The 15,905-nt window shown below is 45.0% G+C and overlaps 1 protein-coding gene across 7 annotated transcripts in view; it reads left to right on the top strand.

Moving 5' to 3' along the window:
• The window catches only part of NUMA1 (nuclear mitotic apparatus protein 1), an 85,532-nt gene that overhangs the window by 29,304 nt on the left and 40,323 nt on the right, over window positions 1-15,905 (top strand). For 2 of the 7 annotated variants that reach the window (XM_017894330.1, XM_017894337.1), the window contains exon 1: window positions 15,629-15,825. The exons of 4 other annotated variants lie outside the window; for them this stretch is intronic. The gene's annotated coding sequence lies outside the window, so the exon portion shown is untranslated. Of the gene's footprint in view, window positions 1-14,642; window positions 14,963-15,628; window positions 15,826-15,905 lie in introns of those variants that run through there. One more of the 7 variants, XM_017894332.1, reaches the window with a different exon arrangement.

Here is a 15,905-nt window from a genome sequence, read left to right on the forward strand (position 1 = left end):
TGTTTTATTTATTTATTTATTTATTTATTTATTTTTATTTATTTTTTTTTTTTTGAGACGGAGTCTTGCTCTGCCGCCCAGGCTGGAGTGCAGTGGCCGGCTCTCAGCTCACTGCAAGCTCCGCCTCCCGGGTTCACGCCATTCTCCTGTCTCAGCCTCCTGAGTAGCTGGGACTACAGGCGCCCGCCTCGTCGCCCGGCTAGTTTTTTGTATTTTTTAGTAGAGACGAGGTTTCACCGTGTTAGCCAGGATGGTCTCGATCTCCTGACCTCATGATCCGCCCGTCTCGGCCTCCCAAAGTGCTGGGATTACAGGCTTGAGCCACCGCGCCCCGCCTTGTTTTATTTTTAAATGCAGTGAAAGTGTACATAGGGATGATGACTCTTGGTTCATAAGTGAGTGGCTCATGTTATCTCAGGTGAGTCTTCTGGAAAGAGCCCCAGATTAGGAGCCAGAAGACCATGGTTACATTGTGGCCTGGTTACTTTTTAACTGTATGACCTTAGGCAAGGTAAACTTAACTTTTCTGGATTTCATTCCTCTTTGGTAAAGTGAAAATAATAATGCCCTCACCTTAAAGAGCTGTTGTGAGGTTCATGTGACATTATTGGTAAACAGGAAATACCTTGTAAATGGGAAACACTTTGTTAGTTGTAAAGAGCCATACACAAATAATAGTCATTTTTGTTGAGAGCGGTGGAATTTCAAGCAGGAGAGAAAATGATGATCCCCAAATCTATTCTCTTTATCACCTTTGCTGTCTCATTTTTTTTGTTGACGTTGGTGTCACTGGCTTTCTGTTAAATTCTCCCAAAATAAAAATAATATAAAGGTCCTAACAGGAATCCCCAGAGATCTAGAATTTCTCCTAAAGTTTTTTTTTTACTTCCTCTCTTAATGCTGATGCCCACTAGATCTGTGCAAGGCAGAGACCTTGGTAAATCAACAAACTTCAATCGCAAATGAGTACATCGCCCATTTACAGGCCTTATAAGCAAGCATGATCCTCTGATAGACACTCTTCTGAATTTATTCACTGTTCCAAATGGAGCCCAAATCCATATCTGTAACCCCAAATTATATTTTTCATTAGTTACTGATTATTTCTAACTGTTCATCCAGTAGATATCTCACATCTAAGACCTAACCCTCAAACTGCTTGCCAATATAGCAAGACTGTTTAGATTTTGGACTTGGAGTGGGACAGACTTGGGTTTGAATCTTAATTCTGCTACTTATTAGCCTCATGATCTTTTTTAATAAAGATCATGACAGGTTGCTTAACATTGTGAAAGATTTAATCTATAAGTCGAGGGTATTAATAGTATTTGCTTGATAGGGGTGATACTATGCTCAGATGAATGGAGATTGTTATTGTTACTTTTACTTTTTGTTGTTGTTGTTGTTGAGATGGAGTTTTGCTCTTGTTTCCCAGGCTGGATTGCAATCGTGTGATCTCGGTTAACTGCAACCTCTGCCTCCTGGGTTTGAGCGATTCTCCTGCCTCGGCCTCTCAAGTAGCTGGGATTGCAGGTGCCTGCCACCATGCCCGGCTAATTTTTTTGTATTTTTAGTGGAGATGGGGTTTCACCATGTTGGCCAGACTGGTCTCGAACTCCTGGCCTCAACCTGCCTCGACCTCCCAAAGTGCTGGGATTTCAAATGTGAGCCACCGTGCCCAGCCACTCTTACATTCTTATCTTGCTTTTTGGCACACATGTGTTCATTTATTTGTTCACTCAAGCTATGAAATTTAGAGGTGCTTCAAGAATTTTCCTTTTCTCATTCTTCATTTATACAGTTGTCCCTCAGTATCTGTGGAGTATTGGTTCCAGGACTTCCCACAGATGCCAAAATCCTTGGATGCTCAGGTCTCTTACATAAAACGGTATAATATTTACATGTAACCTACACACATCCTTTGTATAGTTTAAATCATCTTTGGGTTACTTATATAATGCAATGTAAATAATATGTAAATAGTTGTTACATTGTATTGTTTAAAATAATGACAAGAAAAAAAAGTTTATACATCTTCAGTACAGATGCTTTTTTCTTCTCCAAAATGCTTTTGATCTCAGGTTGGTTAAATCCACAGATGGGGAACCCATGGATACAGAGGGCCTACTGTAATTGGTTGTCAGGGCCTATCATAAACAGTTTTCAAAGCTACTGTTGCATCTTTATTGTCATTGCCTTACTTCAGACATACATTACTTGTTTGTAACAAACAATGGTTTTTGCACTGCATTCTGTAAAGCTTTACGGAACTATAGAACTGACTCAAGAACCAGGGAGAAGCAGAGGGAACAAGTCTCCAAATATCCCTTACTTCAAACTGTTGTCTTCTATGTGTCCTGGGGTTCTATATAAAGGTTACATTTTAAATAGAGTTAATTTAAAATATATGGTTTGGAATCTTTCATTTATTCGAGAAGTACTTATCAAGACACTCATGCTGTGGCAGCCATTGTACTGATTTCTAAGAATTCAGTGGTGAGCACACAGTTTGTGATTTCATGGAACTTAAGGCAGTGAGAAAAAGATAAATTAATAAAATACAAAAAGGTGTAATTAGAAACTATGGGCTGGGCACAGTGGCTCATACCTGTTATCCCAGTGCTCTGGGAGGCCAAGGTGGGAGCTTCACTTTAGTTCAGGAGTTCGAGATCAGGTTGGACAACATAGCAAGATCCTGTCTCTACAAAAATAAAAGAAAAATATCCAGGCGTGGTGGCATGTGCCTGATAAAGTACTATTATTATTCCTATTTTACAGCTGGGGAAAATGAGGGCAAAGAGAGAGTAAATAACTTGCCCAAGGTTGCAGAGCTATTAAGCTATAAACCCAGAATTTGTATTAGGTTGTCTTTAAGTTCAGACCTCGTAATCTTAGCCATTATGCTCTATTGCTTTCCTCTTGTGTCTTCCCTTTCCAGTCTGTACTTCATACAGTTTTCCTTCTGAAACATAGCCTTGATCATGCTGTTCCCCTTTACGTTCTTCCTTTAGAAACCTTGATTGTCTTCTCATCACCTACAATTTCTTAGCATGAGGCAAGTGCCTCACAATTTAGTATTACTTACCGTTCTTTTTTTTTGGGACAGAGTCTTGCTGTGTCACCAGGCTGGAGTGCAGTGGCATGATCTCGGCTCACTGCAGTCTCCACCTCCTAGGTTCAAATGATTCTCCTGCCTCAGCCTCCTGAGTAGCTGGGATTACAGGCGCGCAACCACACCCAGCTAATTTTTGTATTTTTAGTAGAGACAGGGTTTCACCATGTTGGCCAGGATGGTCTCAATCTCCTGACATCATGATCCACCTGCCTTGGCCTACCAAAGTGCTGGGATTACAGGCGTGAGCCACTGCACCTGGCCTTACTTATTACCCTTCTTATCATCTGATGCATCTCCCTAAAACTGCATGCCATTGCTCAACTGTAATATGCTCTGTCTTTGCACGTGCTGTTTTCTCTGCCTAGAATACTCCTTTTTTACTTTTTGGTGAAACTCTACTTATCCTGCTCATATTTTAAGTATCTAGCTTAAATGTCACTTCCTATGTAAAGCATTCCCCATCATTCCATCCCATCCTGAGTTAGTCCCTCACAGCTCCTTTAAACCAGTACCTTCTCTTATTTTCCCATTCTAAAGTCTTTCCATGAAAGCAAGAATCTTAGTGTTCTCTTTAGCTCCCCACCTTTCCCACACCCCTATATTCTAAGAGCATTGTCTCTACCTCTGTAATGCCTTTCAGATCCACCTGTTTTAGTTCCTACTGCCCCTGCCCTGGCAGTGCAGTTTTCTGTCTGCCTCTACAGCTGCCACCTAAGTCCATTTTCTGCCTCTGGCCTCACTGTTGCACTAGAGTCATCTTTTCAAAAAGCACAAGTAGTATACCATTCTCCTGCCCAGGACTCTTCAGCGTCTTCCATGTCTCTTCAGTAAGTCACCCTGGGTTGTTGGCCCCCACTAGCCCTGCTTGTGTTATCTTACCTTCCTTTCAGCACACACCAAGCCCATGTTCTTTGGCCTCATATTATGGGTTACAGATGTGTCTCTTCCTCTATAAGATTGTAAACTCAAGTTTAAAGATTTGCCCTTGGGCCTGGCACAGTGGCTCACACCTGTAATCCCAGCACTTTGGGAGACCAAGGTGAGCTGATTGCTTGAGCTCTAGAGATTGAGACCAGCTTGGGCAACATGGCAAAACCCCATCTACAAAAAGTACAAAAGTAGCTGGGCATGGTCCCGCATGCCTGTAGCCCCAGCTACTTGGGAGGCTGAGGTCGGGAGGATCACTTGAGCCTGAGAGGCAGAGGTTGCAGTGAGCTGAGATGGCACCACTCTACACCAGCCTGGGCAACAGAGTGAGACCCTGTCTCAAAAAAAAAAATCTTTGAATTCCTAGCACAGTATGAAGGATGTATCATGTTTATAGTCGAATATTCCTGATTAAATTTCATTAATTCTAAGTAAAGAGTAATATATCTTACGTATTTTGGAGAATATGTTTTGATATAAAGAAAGAACTTTGCCTTAAAAGGGATAAATTTCAGTTAGTAGGAAAATTGCTTGTGTGAAATTTTGTACTTCTCAGTGATTCCAGATACATAGGATTTATTTTCTGTCATGGTGATCAGGTTATTTACTAGCACCTTTAAAAGTGTGGATAGGCCAGCACGGTGGCTCACACCTTTTAATTCCACCACTTTGGGAGGTCAGTGCAGGTGGATCCCTTGAGCCCAGGTGTTCGAGACCAGCTTAGGCAACATAGTGAGACTTCATTGCTACTAAAAATTAAAAATAGCCAGGCATGGTGGCGCATGCCTGTTGTAGCAGCAGCTACTTGTAAGGCTGAGGCGGGAGGATCACTTGAGCCCAGAAGTTTGAGGTTGCAGCGAGCTATGATTGTGCCACTGCACTCCAGCCTGGGTGACAGAGCAAGACGCTGTCTCAAAAAAAAAAAAAAAAAAGGTGGATATAGATCTGGTGCCATTTAGATACCTGCATTGCCCTTTTCATGAGCCGTGGCAGAAGCAGTATAAACAATGAATGCAGAAATGCTTTGTATACATAAAGACCTATACTGATGAGAAAGATAGAGGATGTAGCGGAGATGTGCTGGAGAGAGCACTGGATTTAGAAGACGTCTCTTTGAGTTCTTAATCTGCAGCCTTACCAGTCGACCTTGAGGCAGGTATTTTCTTCTTTTTTTTTTTTTTTTTTTTTTTGGTTGGGGAGATGGGAGTCTCGCTCTGTGCGCCCCAGCTTGGAGCTGCAGCTGGCCGATCTCAGCTCACTGCAAGCTCCGCCTCCCGGGTTTACGCCATTCTTCCTGCTTCAGGCTCCCGGGTAGCTGGCCGACTACAGGCGCCCGCCCACCATGCCCAGCCTAGTTTTTTTTGTATTTTTTTAGTAGAGACGGGGTTTCACTGTGTTAACCAGGGTGGTCTCAATCTCCTGACCTCGTGATCCACCCGTCTCGACCTCCCAAAGTACTGGGATTACAGGCTTGAGCCACCGCGCCCGGCCGGTATTTTCTTCTTACTGAGCCTTAGGTTCCTAATTTATAAAATTGGAATAAACCTTGCCTCTTAGGGTTCTTTTGGGAAAATTAATTGAGATGTGAGACACAACCTTCCCTAAAAATCCTGAAGTTTGTTCAAATCTGTAGCACAATATGTATTTTAGGGTTTTATTTTATCTGTCCATGTTAGGCACCATTCCCACTTATTTCACTTATTAGTAACATATTGACAAGTTTGGTTCTTGAGGCAATCTATCTTCCTGTTTAGAACTCATATTCGTGTTTGTTCATTTCTATCAGTGATTAAAGGCATTCTAGTGTGGAAAAAGGAAAAGTGGACCTGGACAAAAAGACAGGGGTCTCAGTACTGTGTAGGACAGGGATGATAAAGTAGAGCTGTGGGGAGGAGAAGGGGTGAAGACCTAGGTATAGAAAGCTACTTTTCTTTAGGCTCTTTAGACAGATGTAGTTATAAATTGGATTTTGTGGCTTTTATTTATGAAAAGCTGCCTTGTAGTTCCTCAAGTGTGGCTCCAGTCACCTTTCATTGTATGCCATGCTAAGTTGGTACTACCAGTTTCCAAGGACCTCCTCCTTTCAACAGAGTATTAATGAAGCACCTGTATGTGCCTCGCTTTGGGAATGGGTCCTAATAGGGTAACACACAATGTGCCTGTTTCTAGGAGATTTGCTATTTTTTGGAAAGAACACCCTAACTAGTGATGTTTTGACCAGATTCTGAGGAGACGAGTTCTACTACAAGATTTGTTGTTGAGAATGGTATCCTGTGGAAAGAATCATGGGAATTTTTGGAAGTGGAAAGGTACTTTATTTATTTATTTATTTTAGAGACAGGGTCTCACTCTGTTGCCCAGGCTAGAGTGCAGTGGCATGGTCATAGCTCACTGTAACCTCAAACTCCTGGGCTCAAGTGATCCTCCCAACTTAACCTCCCAAGTTGCCAGTACTACAGACACACACCACCATGCCCAGCCAATTTTCATTTTTTGATATATATTTACTTATCTGTGTATCTATAGATAGATGGATAGGCAAATATATATATACACACACACACATATTTACACACACACACAAATATATATACATATATATTTTTGAGAGAGGGTCTCACTATGTTGCCCACACTGGTCTCAAATTCCTTGGCTCAAGTGATCTTCCCATCTTGGCCTCCAAAAGTGCTGGGATTACAAGCATGAGCAACTGTGCCTGGCCCCGAAAAGGTACTTTAGAGCTGATCTGACCCTAGCTTGGGTCTCAGTAATTTGTCTCTGTGACTTGCATTAAGCCACATCGCTAGTGAGTGACCCATCCCCCCTCCAGGGGTTTTCAGCACCAGATCTGGTATGTTTTCTACCATCATGGAGGCTGTCTGCAGTAAGAGTATTCCCCCTCCATTTCAGGTTCTTTCGCATTTCTTTTTTTTTTTTTTTTTTTTTTGAGACGGAATCTCGCTCTGTCGCCCAGGCTGGAGTGCAGTGGCCGGATCTCAGCTCACTGCAAGCTCCGCCTCCCGGGTTTACGCCATTCTCCTGCCTCAGCCTCCCGAGTAGCTGGGACTACAGGTGCCCGCCACCTCGCCCGGCTAGTTTTTTGTATTTTAGTAGAGACGGGGTTTCACCGTGTTAGCCAGGATGGTCTCAATCTTCTGACCTCGTGATCCGCCCGTCTCGGCCTCCCAAAGTGCTGGGATTACAGGCTTGAGCCACCGCGCCCGGCCTTCTTTCGCATTTCTTATAATTAATTCTGTGTGTGTGAGCAGACGTGCTAGATATGTTCTTATGTTGCCTGTAGGGACAGAGCCGTTTTACTCCTCTGTGACAGTGAAACAGGGTGGAGAGGTTCTTAGCTGTTTTGTAGAAAGGCCTTCTTGAGAGAGAACTGAGTGGGCCTGTTGGATGTTATAATGAATCCTCTCTGGGTTTTGATTTGCCCTCTGCTTTTCTCCCCAAGAAGCCTCAGGCTTACCAACCCTGCCTCATTAATCAGCCACTATCCTCTGGAGAGGGAGAATGAGCCCATGGTAAATAAGCTCAAGGTCAGGCTCCTGAAACAGCAGTCCTTCCCTTTAGCACCAGCGTTTCCTTACAGCCTCCCCCTCTCACCCTTGAGATATTGCCACATCCCTTCTAGGAGAAGACTTTTCTTGGTGTTTGCTGTTTTCAGAGGAGTTTTAGTCCTTTAAGGTTTGTAAAGCTCTCGGATTCTCATAAAAAAACTCTTTAGTGATTAGTTTTGAAATTGGAGGTGTTTGATTATTTTGATTAAGAAGTTGATTTTCGGCCTGGTGCGGTGCCTTCCTCCTGTAATTCCAGCACTTTGGGAGGCCCAGGCAGGTGGATCACCTGAGGTTAGGAGTTCAAGCCCAGCATGGTGAAACCCCATCTCTACTAAAAATACAAAAAATTAGCCCAGCGTATTGGCGGGTGCCTGTAATCCCAGCTACTTGGGAGGCTGAGGCAGAAGAATTGCTTGAACCCGGGAGGTGGAGGTTGCAGTGAGCTGAGATCGTGCCATTGCACTCTAGCGTGGGGACAAGAGCAAAACTCTGTCTCAAAAAATAAAAAAAGTTGATTTTCATGAGGAAAAGCGCACTACTTCTTCGATTCGCTGAGAATGTGCTAGCTTTTATTCATTCACTCAATGATTGTCTAACAGCTGTAGAGAATAATATAGGCTAACTGGGTACAGTGGTTCATGCCTATTATCCCAACTACTTGGGAGGCTGAGGTACAAAAATCACGTGAATCTGGGAGGCAGAGGTTGCGGTGAGCTGAGATCGCACCACTGCACCCCAACCTGGCTGACAGAGCGAGACTCCATCTCAAAAAAAAAAAAAAAGGATAATATAGGGACAAGGTAGACAGCTTACTATTTACATGACTAAAATCATGTAAGTCACCTAATTCCTGAGCCTCAGAGCCTCAGATTTCCTCATCTTTAAAACTATCCAGTGCTCCCTTCGGCAGCATGTGTACTAAAATTGGAACAAAATAAAATAGGAACCATACAGAGATTAGCATGGCCCCTGTGCAAGGATGACATGCAAATTTGTGAAGAGTTCCATATGTTTTTTTAATTTTATTTAAAAAATAAAGTAAAATAAAACTGCCCAATACAATGCCTTCTAGTCTTTTCTCTGTCACTTATGTCCTGGCATCATAAAGTCTATCTTTATCGTTGCTGTTACTGTTGTTATTCGTAGCTAATCCAGAGCCTGTCCCCTGTGGTCATCTTGTCTAATCCTCAGGACAATCTGTAATTTTTTTTTTTTTTTTTTTTGAGACGGAGTCTCGCTCTGCCACCCAGGCTGGAGTGCAGTGGTTCAATCTCGGCTCACTGCAACCTCTGCCTCCCGGGTTCACGCCATTCTCCTGCCTCAGCCTCCTGAGTAACTGGGACTACAGGTGTCTGCCATCACACCTATTTTTAGTAGAGACAGGTTTTCACCGTGTTAGCCAGGATGATCTCCATCTCCTGACCTCAAGTGATCCACCCGCCTCAGCCTCCCAAAGTGCTGGGATTACAAGCGTGAGCCACCGCGCCCGGCTGACAAATCTGTAACTTTATAGACCTGCCTGGCAGAGTGGAGGGTTTGGGTAAGGGAATAACGACTCTAGAAGCTAGAACTCTAGAAGTTGCAGATCATGGAGGGCCTTGAGTGCCAGGCTAATTATTTATGTTACAATCATCCCATGGGGATGATTGGGGACTTGAACTCTCCTAGTATTTATTTGTTTTTGTTTTTTGAGACATGTCTTGCTCTATTGCCCAGGCTAGAGTGCAGTGGCATGATCATAGCTCACTATAACCTCAAACTCCTGGACTCAAGCAATCCTCCCACCTCAGCCTCCTGAGTAGCTAGGACTACAGGCGCACACCACCATGTCCGGCTAATTCTTTTATTTTTTGTAGAGACGAGGATCTCGCTATGTTACCCAGGCTGGTCTTGAACTCCTGAGGAATTTGAACTCCTGAGCTCAAATTATCCTCCCACCTTGGCCTCCCAAAGTTCTGGGATTACAGGCATGAGCCACTACACCCAGCTCCAGTCTTTTTTTGTTTAAACTTTCAAAAATGATAATATAAATCCTGGTGCGATGGCATATGCCTGTAGTCCCAGCTACTCAGGAGACTGAGGCAGGAGCATCACCTGACCCTTTGAAATAACCTTTGTGCTCCTAACCAGTCACCACCCTCCTCCAACCTCTATCTGAACTCTACTGAAATTTATTTATTTATTTTAATTTAAAATTATTTATTTTTTCTTTTTTTGTGACAGAGTCCCACTCTGTCACCCAGACTGAAGTGAAGTGGCACAGTCTCAGTTCACTGCAACCTCCTCCTCCCGGATTCAAGTGATTCTTGCCTCAGCCTCCCAAGTAGCTGAGATTACAGGCTCCTGCCACCATACTCAGCTAATTTTTGTATTTTTAGTAGACATGGGATTTTGCCACGTTGGAAAGTCTGGTCTTGAACTCTTGAGCTCAAGCGATCTGCCCACCTCAACCTCCCAAAGTTCTGGGATTAAGGCGTGAGCCACTGTGCCCAGCCCGCCCTACCAAATTTAAAGTGATTTCTTTCCTTCCTTCCTTCCCTTCTCTTTTCCTTCCTTCGTTCCTTTCTCTCTCTCTCTCTCTCTTTCCCTCTCCCTCTCCCTCCCCCACCCCCACGCCTTTCTTTTCTTCTCTTTTTCTTTCTTTTTTTGAGACGGAGTTTCACCCTTGTTGGCCAGGGTAGAGTGCAATGGCACCATCTTGGCTCACCACAACCTCTGCCTCCCGGGTTCAAGCGATTCTCCTGCCTCAGCCTCCTGAGTAGCTGGAATTACAGGTATGCACCACCACACCCAGCTAATTTTGTAATTTTAGTAGAGATGGGGTTTCTCCATGTTGGTCAGGCTGGTCTCGAATTCCCGACCTTAGGTGATCCGCCTGCCTCGGCCTCCCAAAGTGCTGGGATTACAGGCGTAAGCCACCATGCCCGGCCCTTCTCTTTTTCTAGAAAGGTTTTACCACTCCTTTCCCACTCTTTTGGGGACAGTAAGAATCAGGCAGGAGCCATGTGGCTGCCTGCTGCCTGTCTAGGCTGTGAGAGGAGCTGTCGAAATTCTGCTGCTGCCACAGGCGGGCGGAAGAGGAGGGAAACGCTGGAGAAACTGGCCAGGCTTCTTGGGCTGCCCTGAAGAGCTGGCCCAGAAACTTGGCAGCTTTGCAGAGGGGTTCCAGGGGAAGGTTCAGCCTCTCAGAAGCTGCACAGCTGGAAGCTGTTGCCTTAAGTTTAGAGCAAGGGGCCAGGCTGGGGAGACTTTTTGAGACAGTGTCAGTTCTATCTGGGCTAGGAAGCTTCAGGGCTGACCCATTGCCATATGTGGCCAGGGCAGTTTTAGCAGGCCTCCCTCCTATTTTCGCCTTATACATTTTCTGGAGCATTGATAATGCCAGTCTTTAAATTAAGTTTGGCCAGGCCTGTGATGGCTCATGCCTGTAATCCTAGCACTTTGGGAGGCTGAAGCAGGCAGATCACTTGAGCCCAGGAGTTTGAGACCAGCCTGGGCAATATGATGAAACTTTGTCTCTACAAAAAAAATACAAAAATTAGTCAGCCGTGGTGGCACGCACCTGTAGTCCCACTACTCCAGAGGCCGAGGTGGGAGGATTGTTTGAGCCCAGGAGGCTGAGGCTGCAGTGAGCCATGATTGTGCCACTTGCACTCAAGCCAGGGTGACAGAGACTCTGTCTCAAGAAAACAAAAAACAAAAAAACCCCAAACAATTATGTTTGCCACTTTGCTTTTCTATAAAAGTTTTGGTATCTGCTTTGCTTTTCTTTCATGGTGCTCCTTTGAATAAGAACTTCTCTTCCTGCTAATAGTGATTGCTAACTACAGACTACAAATCATACAGTGGGAATAGCCTACAGGGCCTGGAAGAAGCAGCAGGGTGATGGGGAGCCTACAGCAATGATCCTTGGTCTGACCCCCACCCCCACCTCATCCCAACCACCCACCACAGTCATTCTCTGGTGGCCAGAAAGTTGAATTTGTAAACCTGACATCCAGATGTAGTTTGGAGAAGCAGATTTAAGGAGTGCTAGTGTGCTAGGTGTTATGGGGGATCACAGAGAGAGAGCGGTAGAACTGGTTATGCCCTTGAGGAATTTCCATTCTAGATGTGAAGACAAGACTTTCATGCATATACACATAAGTGCCAAGAGTAGGAGGTAGTTACATTTTTCTTATCACCAGTGTAATATAAGATTATTAAAAATAAATGCAAGGCCGGGCATGGTGGCTCACACCTGTAATCCAGCACTTTGGGAGCCTGAGGTGGGTAGATCACAAGGTCAGGAGTTCGAGACCAGCCTGGCCAACATAGTCAAACCCTGTCTCTACTGAAAATACAAAAATCAGCTGGGCATGGGGGCAGGTGCCTATAATCCCAGCTACTTGGTAGGCTGTGGCAGGAGAATTGTTTGAACCCAGGAGACGGAGGTTGCATTGAGCCAAGATCATGCCATTGTACTCCAGCCTGGGTGACAGGGCAAGACTCCATCTCAAAAAAAAAAAAAAAAAAAAAAAACATACAGCATAGAAAGTCCCCAAGTGAATGTTCCCTACAATCTAACTCCTCCCGCAAGGTAACCCCTGTTAACTGTTAAATATTTGAGGAGTTAGGAATATTAAATCAAATATATTAAATATTTGAGCTGGACCCTAAAGTAAAACCTAGAGAGGCAGACTGATGGGAAGAAGGCAGACAGACAGAGGATCCAGCCTCCTGCTCCAGGCAGAATACGCTCTCTGGCTTCCCAAACAATTGGTGAGCCAACTTCTGTTTGGACACCTTGGTGACAAGCGACCAAAATGCCAAACAAACAGGAATTAGTCTGCAGGAAGCACCCATCCATGCCTTACATGCTAGCCAGTGTGTTGGACACCTTATAGGTATTATTGAATTAATTTTCATTAATTTTCATCACTTTTTTTATAACGGGTGTCTTTATTCTTATTTTACAAATGGGGTACTAAAGCTCAGAAGTTTCTTGCCAACATCAAATAGTTAGCAGCATGTGGTAGAGACTTCTACCGTTTACTTGCTGTGTGATCTTGGCAAATTATTTAGTCTCGTAGCTCAATTTCCTCCTCTATAAGGTTGGGTGATAATGGTACCTACTTCATAAGGGAGTTGTTAAGATTAATGAGTTCGTACATGTTAGGTCAGTAGAATAGTGTCAGGTACATAGTATGCACTCAGTAAGCATTAGCTACTATATGTCTTTCTGTCTATCTGTCCATTTATTTATGTATTTATTGAGACAGAGTCTTACTCTGGCACCCAGGCTGGAGTGCAGTGGCATGATCTCTGCTCATTCCGCATTCAAGCAATTCTCCCACCTTAGCCTCCTGAGTAGCTGGGACTTTGACACTAAAAAAGACACTAATTTGTTTGTAAATCATGACGTTTTACTGGTTGTCTTATGTGTAAAACATTTTAGCCTATATGTTATAAACTGTAGCCAATGATTGTGACCTCTATAGTATACCTCCTAGTAGAAAAAAACAAAGACAACTCTGGGCCAGGTGTGGTGGTTCATGCCTGTAATCCCAGGGCTTTGGGAGAAGCATAGAATTTTTAGAGAAGAATTTATAATAATGCGGTGCCTAGGCAACATAGAGAGACCCTGTCTCTACAGAAAAAAAAAAAAAAATTAGCCAGGCATGGTAGCACACACCTGTACTCCCACTACTTGGGACACTGAGGCAGGTGGATCACTTGATCCCAGAAGTTTGAGGTTACAGTGAGCTATGATCTTGCCACTGCACTCCAGCCTGGATAACAGAGTGAGACCCTGCCTCTTAAAAAAACTCCACTTGGCTAATTTTTTGTTTTTGTTTTTGTGTGTTTTTTTTTTTCTTTTTTTTGTATTTTTTGGTAGAAACAGGGTTTCGCCATGTTGCCCAGGCTGGCCTCTCAAAGTGCTGGCATTACAGCCATGAGCCACTGTGACCCACCAGCTACTACTTATTATACTCTGTTTTCTCTCTTCTTCTGACATCATGTCATCTCCTCAGTTTAATTCTTCATATCATCCCTCATACTTTTCTCCCCTGTACAGTTCCTCTCTCTGCCTCCTGTCCGTTCTTTACCCTGTCTCCACAATGTCTCTCACTGTAGCTTCCACCTGGGTTCAAGTGATCCTCCCACCTCAGCCTCCCGAGTAGCTGGAACTATAGGTGCGGGCCACCATACCTGGCTAATTTTTTATTCATGAATTTTTTTGTAGAGATGGGATCTCCCTATGTTGCCCGCGCTGGTCTCAAACTCTTGGGCTCCAGTGATCCACCCAAAGTGCTGGGATTACAGGTGTGAGCCGTCGTGCCAAGCCCCCTTTCCATTCTTTCATACCTTACCCTCTTGTGTGTCCTCATTACCTGTCTCCTGACTGTGCAGCCTCCTGACTCACCTCATTGCTGCTAGTCTCATTCAGGTATATATCAGAATAAACTTGGGGCACCGTTTGTGTCATACCACAGCTCTGTGTTAATAACAAACAAATAAACTTATAAATCTTTGATTCCTTGGTTTGAGGTTCAAGATCCTCCTAGCTCTCTGACCTTACCTCACTCTTCAAGCCTTTTCTCCTACTGCTTCCATGCCTCGTCTCTGCTTTTGCTTCCTCCCCACACCTCTCTGTTTCCATCTGGGGAAATGCTACCTGTGTGTTTCAAGGTCCAAATTAAAATGGCACTTCATTTTTGTAACCCTTCCCTACTCTAAACTGGTTAGAATTTTTCTTTACAGCTTTTATGGAAAGTAGCACACCAGTTTGAAATTAATCTTCAAGTCACATTTCATATCTCCTGTGGAATGACAACCTACCTCAGTGCAGATGCTGGGGCTTAATTAATTAATCTTTGTATACTTCCTACAGTTTCCTGTAGGAGTGCCTTACACATAGTAGGTGCTCAATAAATGTTTGTGGCATAAGATTAGGCGGTGTCTGTTGACCATCTGGTGGGCTTCCCTTTCAACCTTGGTGACAGTCACTATGTAGTGGGGGGAAATGCTGTGCTGTGGTTTTGTCAGACATCTTTTGTTTTCAGCCATGTAGGAGAAGCAGAGCCTACAAGTCCCGGTGCCTTCGTCTGTTAAGGGCTGCAGCCAGTGCCTAGCGTACTCGGTCTCGTGCCTTGGCCCCTCAGCCCCTCCCCACAAATGCTCAGCGGAACAGGGGATTAGGTTCTGGCAGCACAGCTGGGATTTTGGCGGCCATTCCACAGCCGACAATAGCACGCAGCACAGGACAGCGCAGGCCTGTACTCCAGGGCCAGAATCTGCCTGGGCTTCTTGTTTGGGTGGCGGAGGGGGAGGAGCGGGCACAGCGCGGCACCCTGGCCTTGCCACGCAGAAGGTATGGGCTGGAGAGATTCCCTCGGGGAATGGACTTAGGGGGTGGCCGTGTCCCAGAGCAGGGCAGGCGGTGCCCATGGAAGGTGGCAGGGTGCTTTGTGTGTGAGCGGCATGGTTGTGCTTAAAGACACAGCCTGCCCTGGGCCGGTAGGAAGCTGCCCCCGATCAAAGGGCCTGCATGTTGCTTGTTCTTCAAAGCCTCTGTTCCCGGGTCTTCCTCCCTGCCCTGCGGTCCGCCAGGCAGGGGCTGATCTAATTATCAGGACAGCCCTTGTGCTACCCTTCCATTGCTGTCCAGAGAGATGGACAGATTATTACTGCTGCCTTAAACTCTGGGTGGAAAACAGAGCGAAGGGGGAGTGTCCGGTTGATCCCAGGTTTGTCAGGCAGGCCACTGTGAGATGTGTTTTGTGTGTTTATGCCAGTTTGCCTTGGCTCTTGCTGCTGTTGGAGTTCTGTAATTTTGCCTGCCTGCTTGTGCCTTCACCCGCAATCCGCCACCCCCATTCGTCCTGCTTTTCTTGTTCGTGGACCAAGCCTCCAGCCTTCCCCTTTGCAGCCCCTCCTCTCCAGTGCACCCCCTCCCTCTGGGCCCCACCCCCACTGAGAGTCCCCTGCTTGCTGTCGCTCCCAGATCAGGGAAGCTTGCTGTGCCTTTAAAGAAAGCAGACTCCTGGCTGTGACGCACTTCTGGCTGTCAGCCAGGAAGATCGCTCCTGCCAGGCAGACTGAGAAGAAAACCAACAACTTTTCTTTTGTGTGTGGGGTTACTTTCCACTGGCCCCCCCCTTCCTCCTCTCCTTTCAAGATTTAAATGCTAATGGCGGATTAAAACCTGTAGATACGTTTGGCTTTAGGAGTCTGGTAAGGCCCCCCTGCACCGAGACTTTTTCTCTCTCACTCTTTCTCTGGGTTTTTGTTCAAACATGGAAGAGGGAGTGGGG

This window comes from Rhinopithecus bieti, unplaced genomic scaffold (genome assembly GCF_001698545.2).
Source record: "Rhinopithecus bieti isolate Rb0 unplaced genomic scaffold, ASM169854v2 scaffold_21412, whole genome shotgun sequence".
Lineage (NCBI taxonomy): Eukaryota > Metazoa > Chordata > Mammalia > Primates > Cercopithecidae > Rhinopithecus > Rhinopithecus bieti.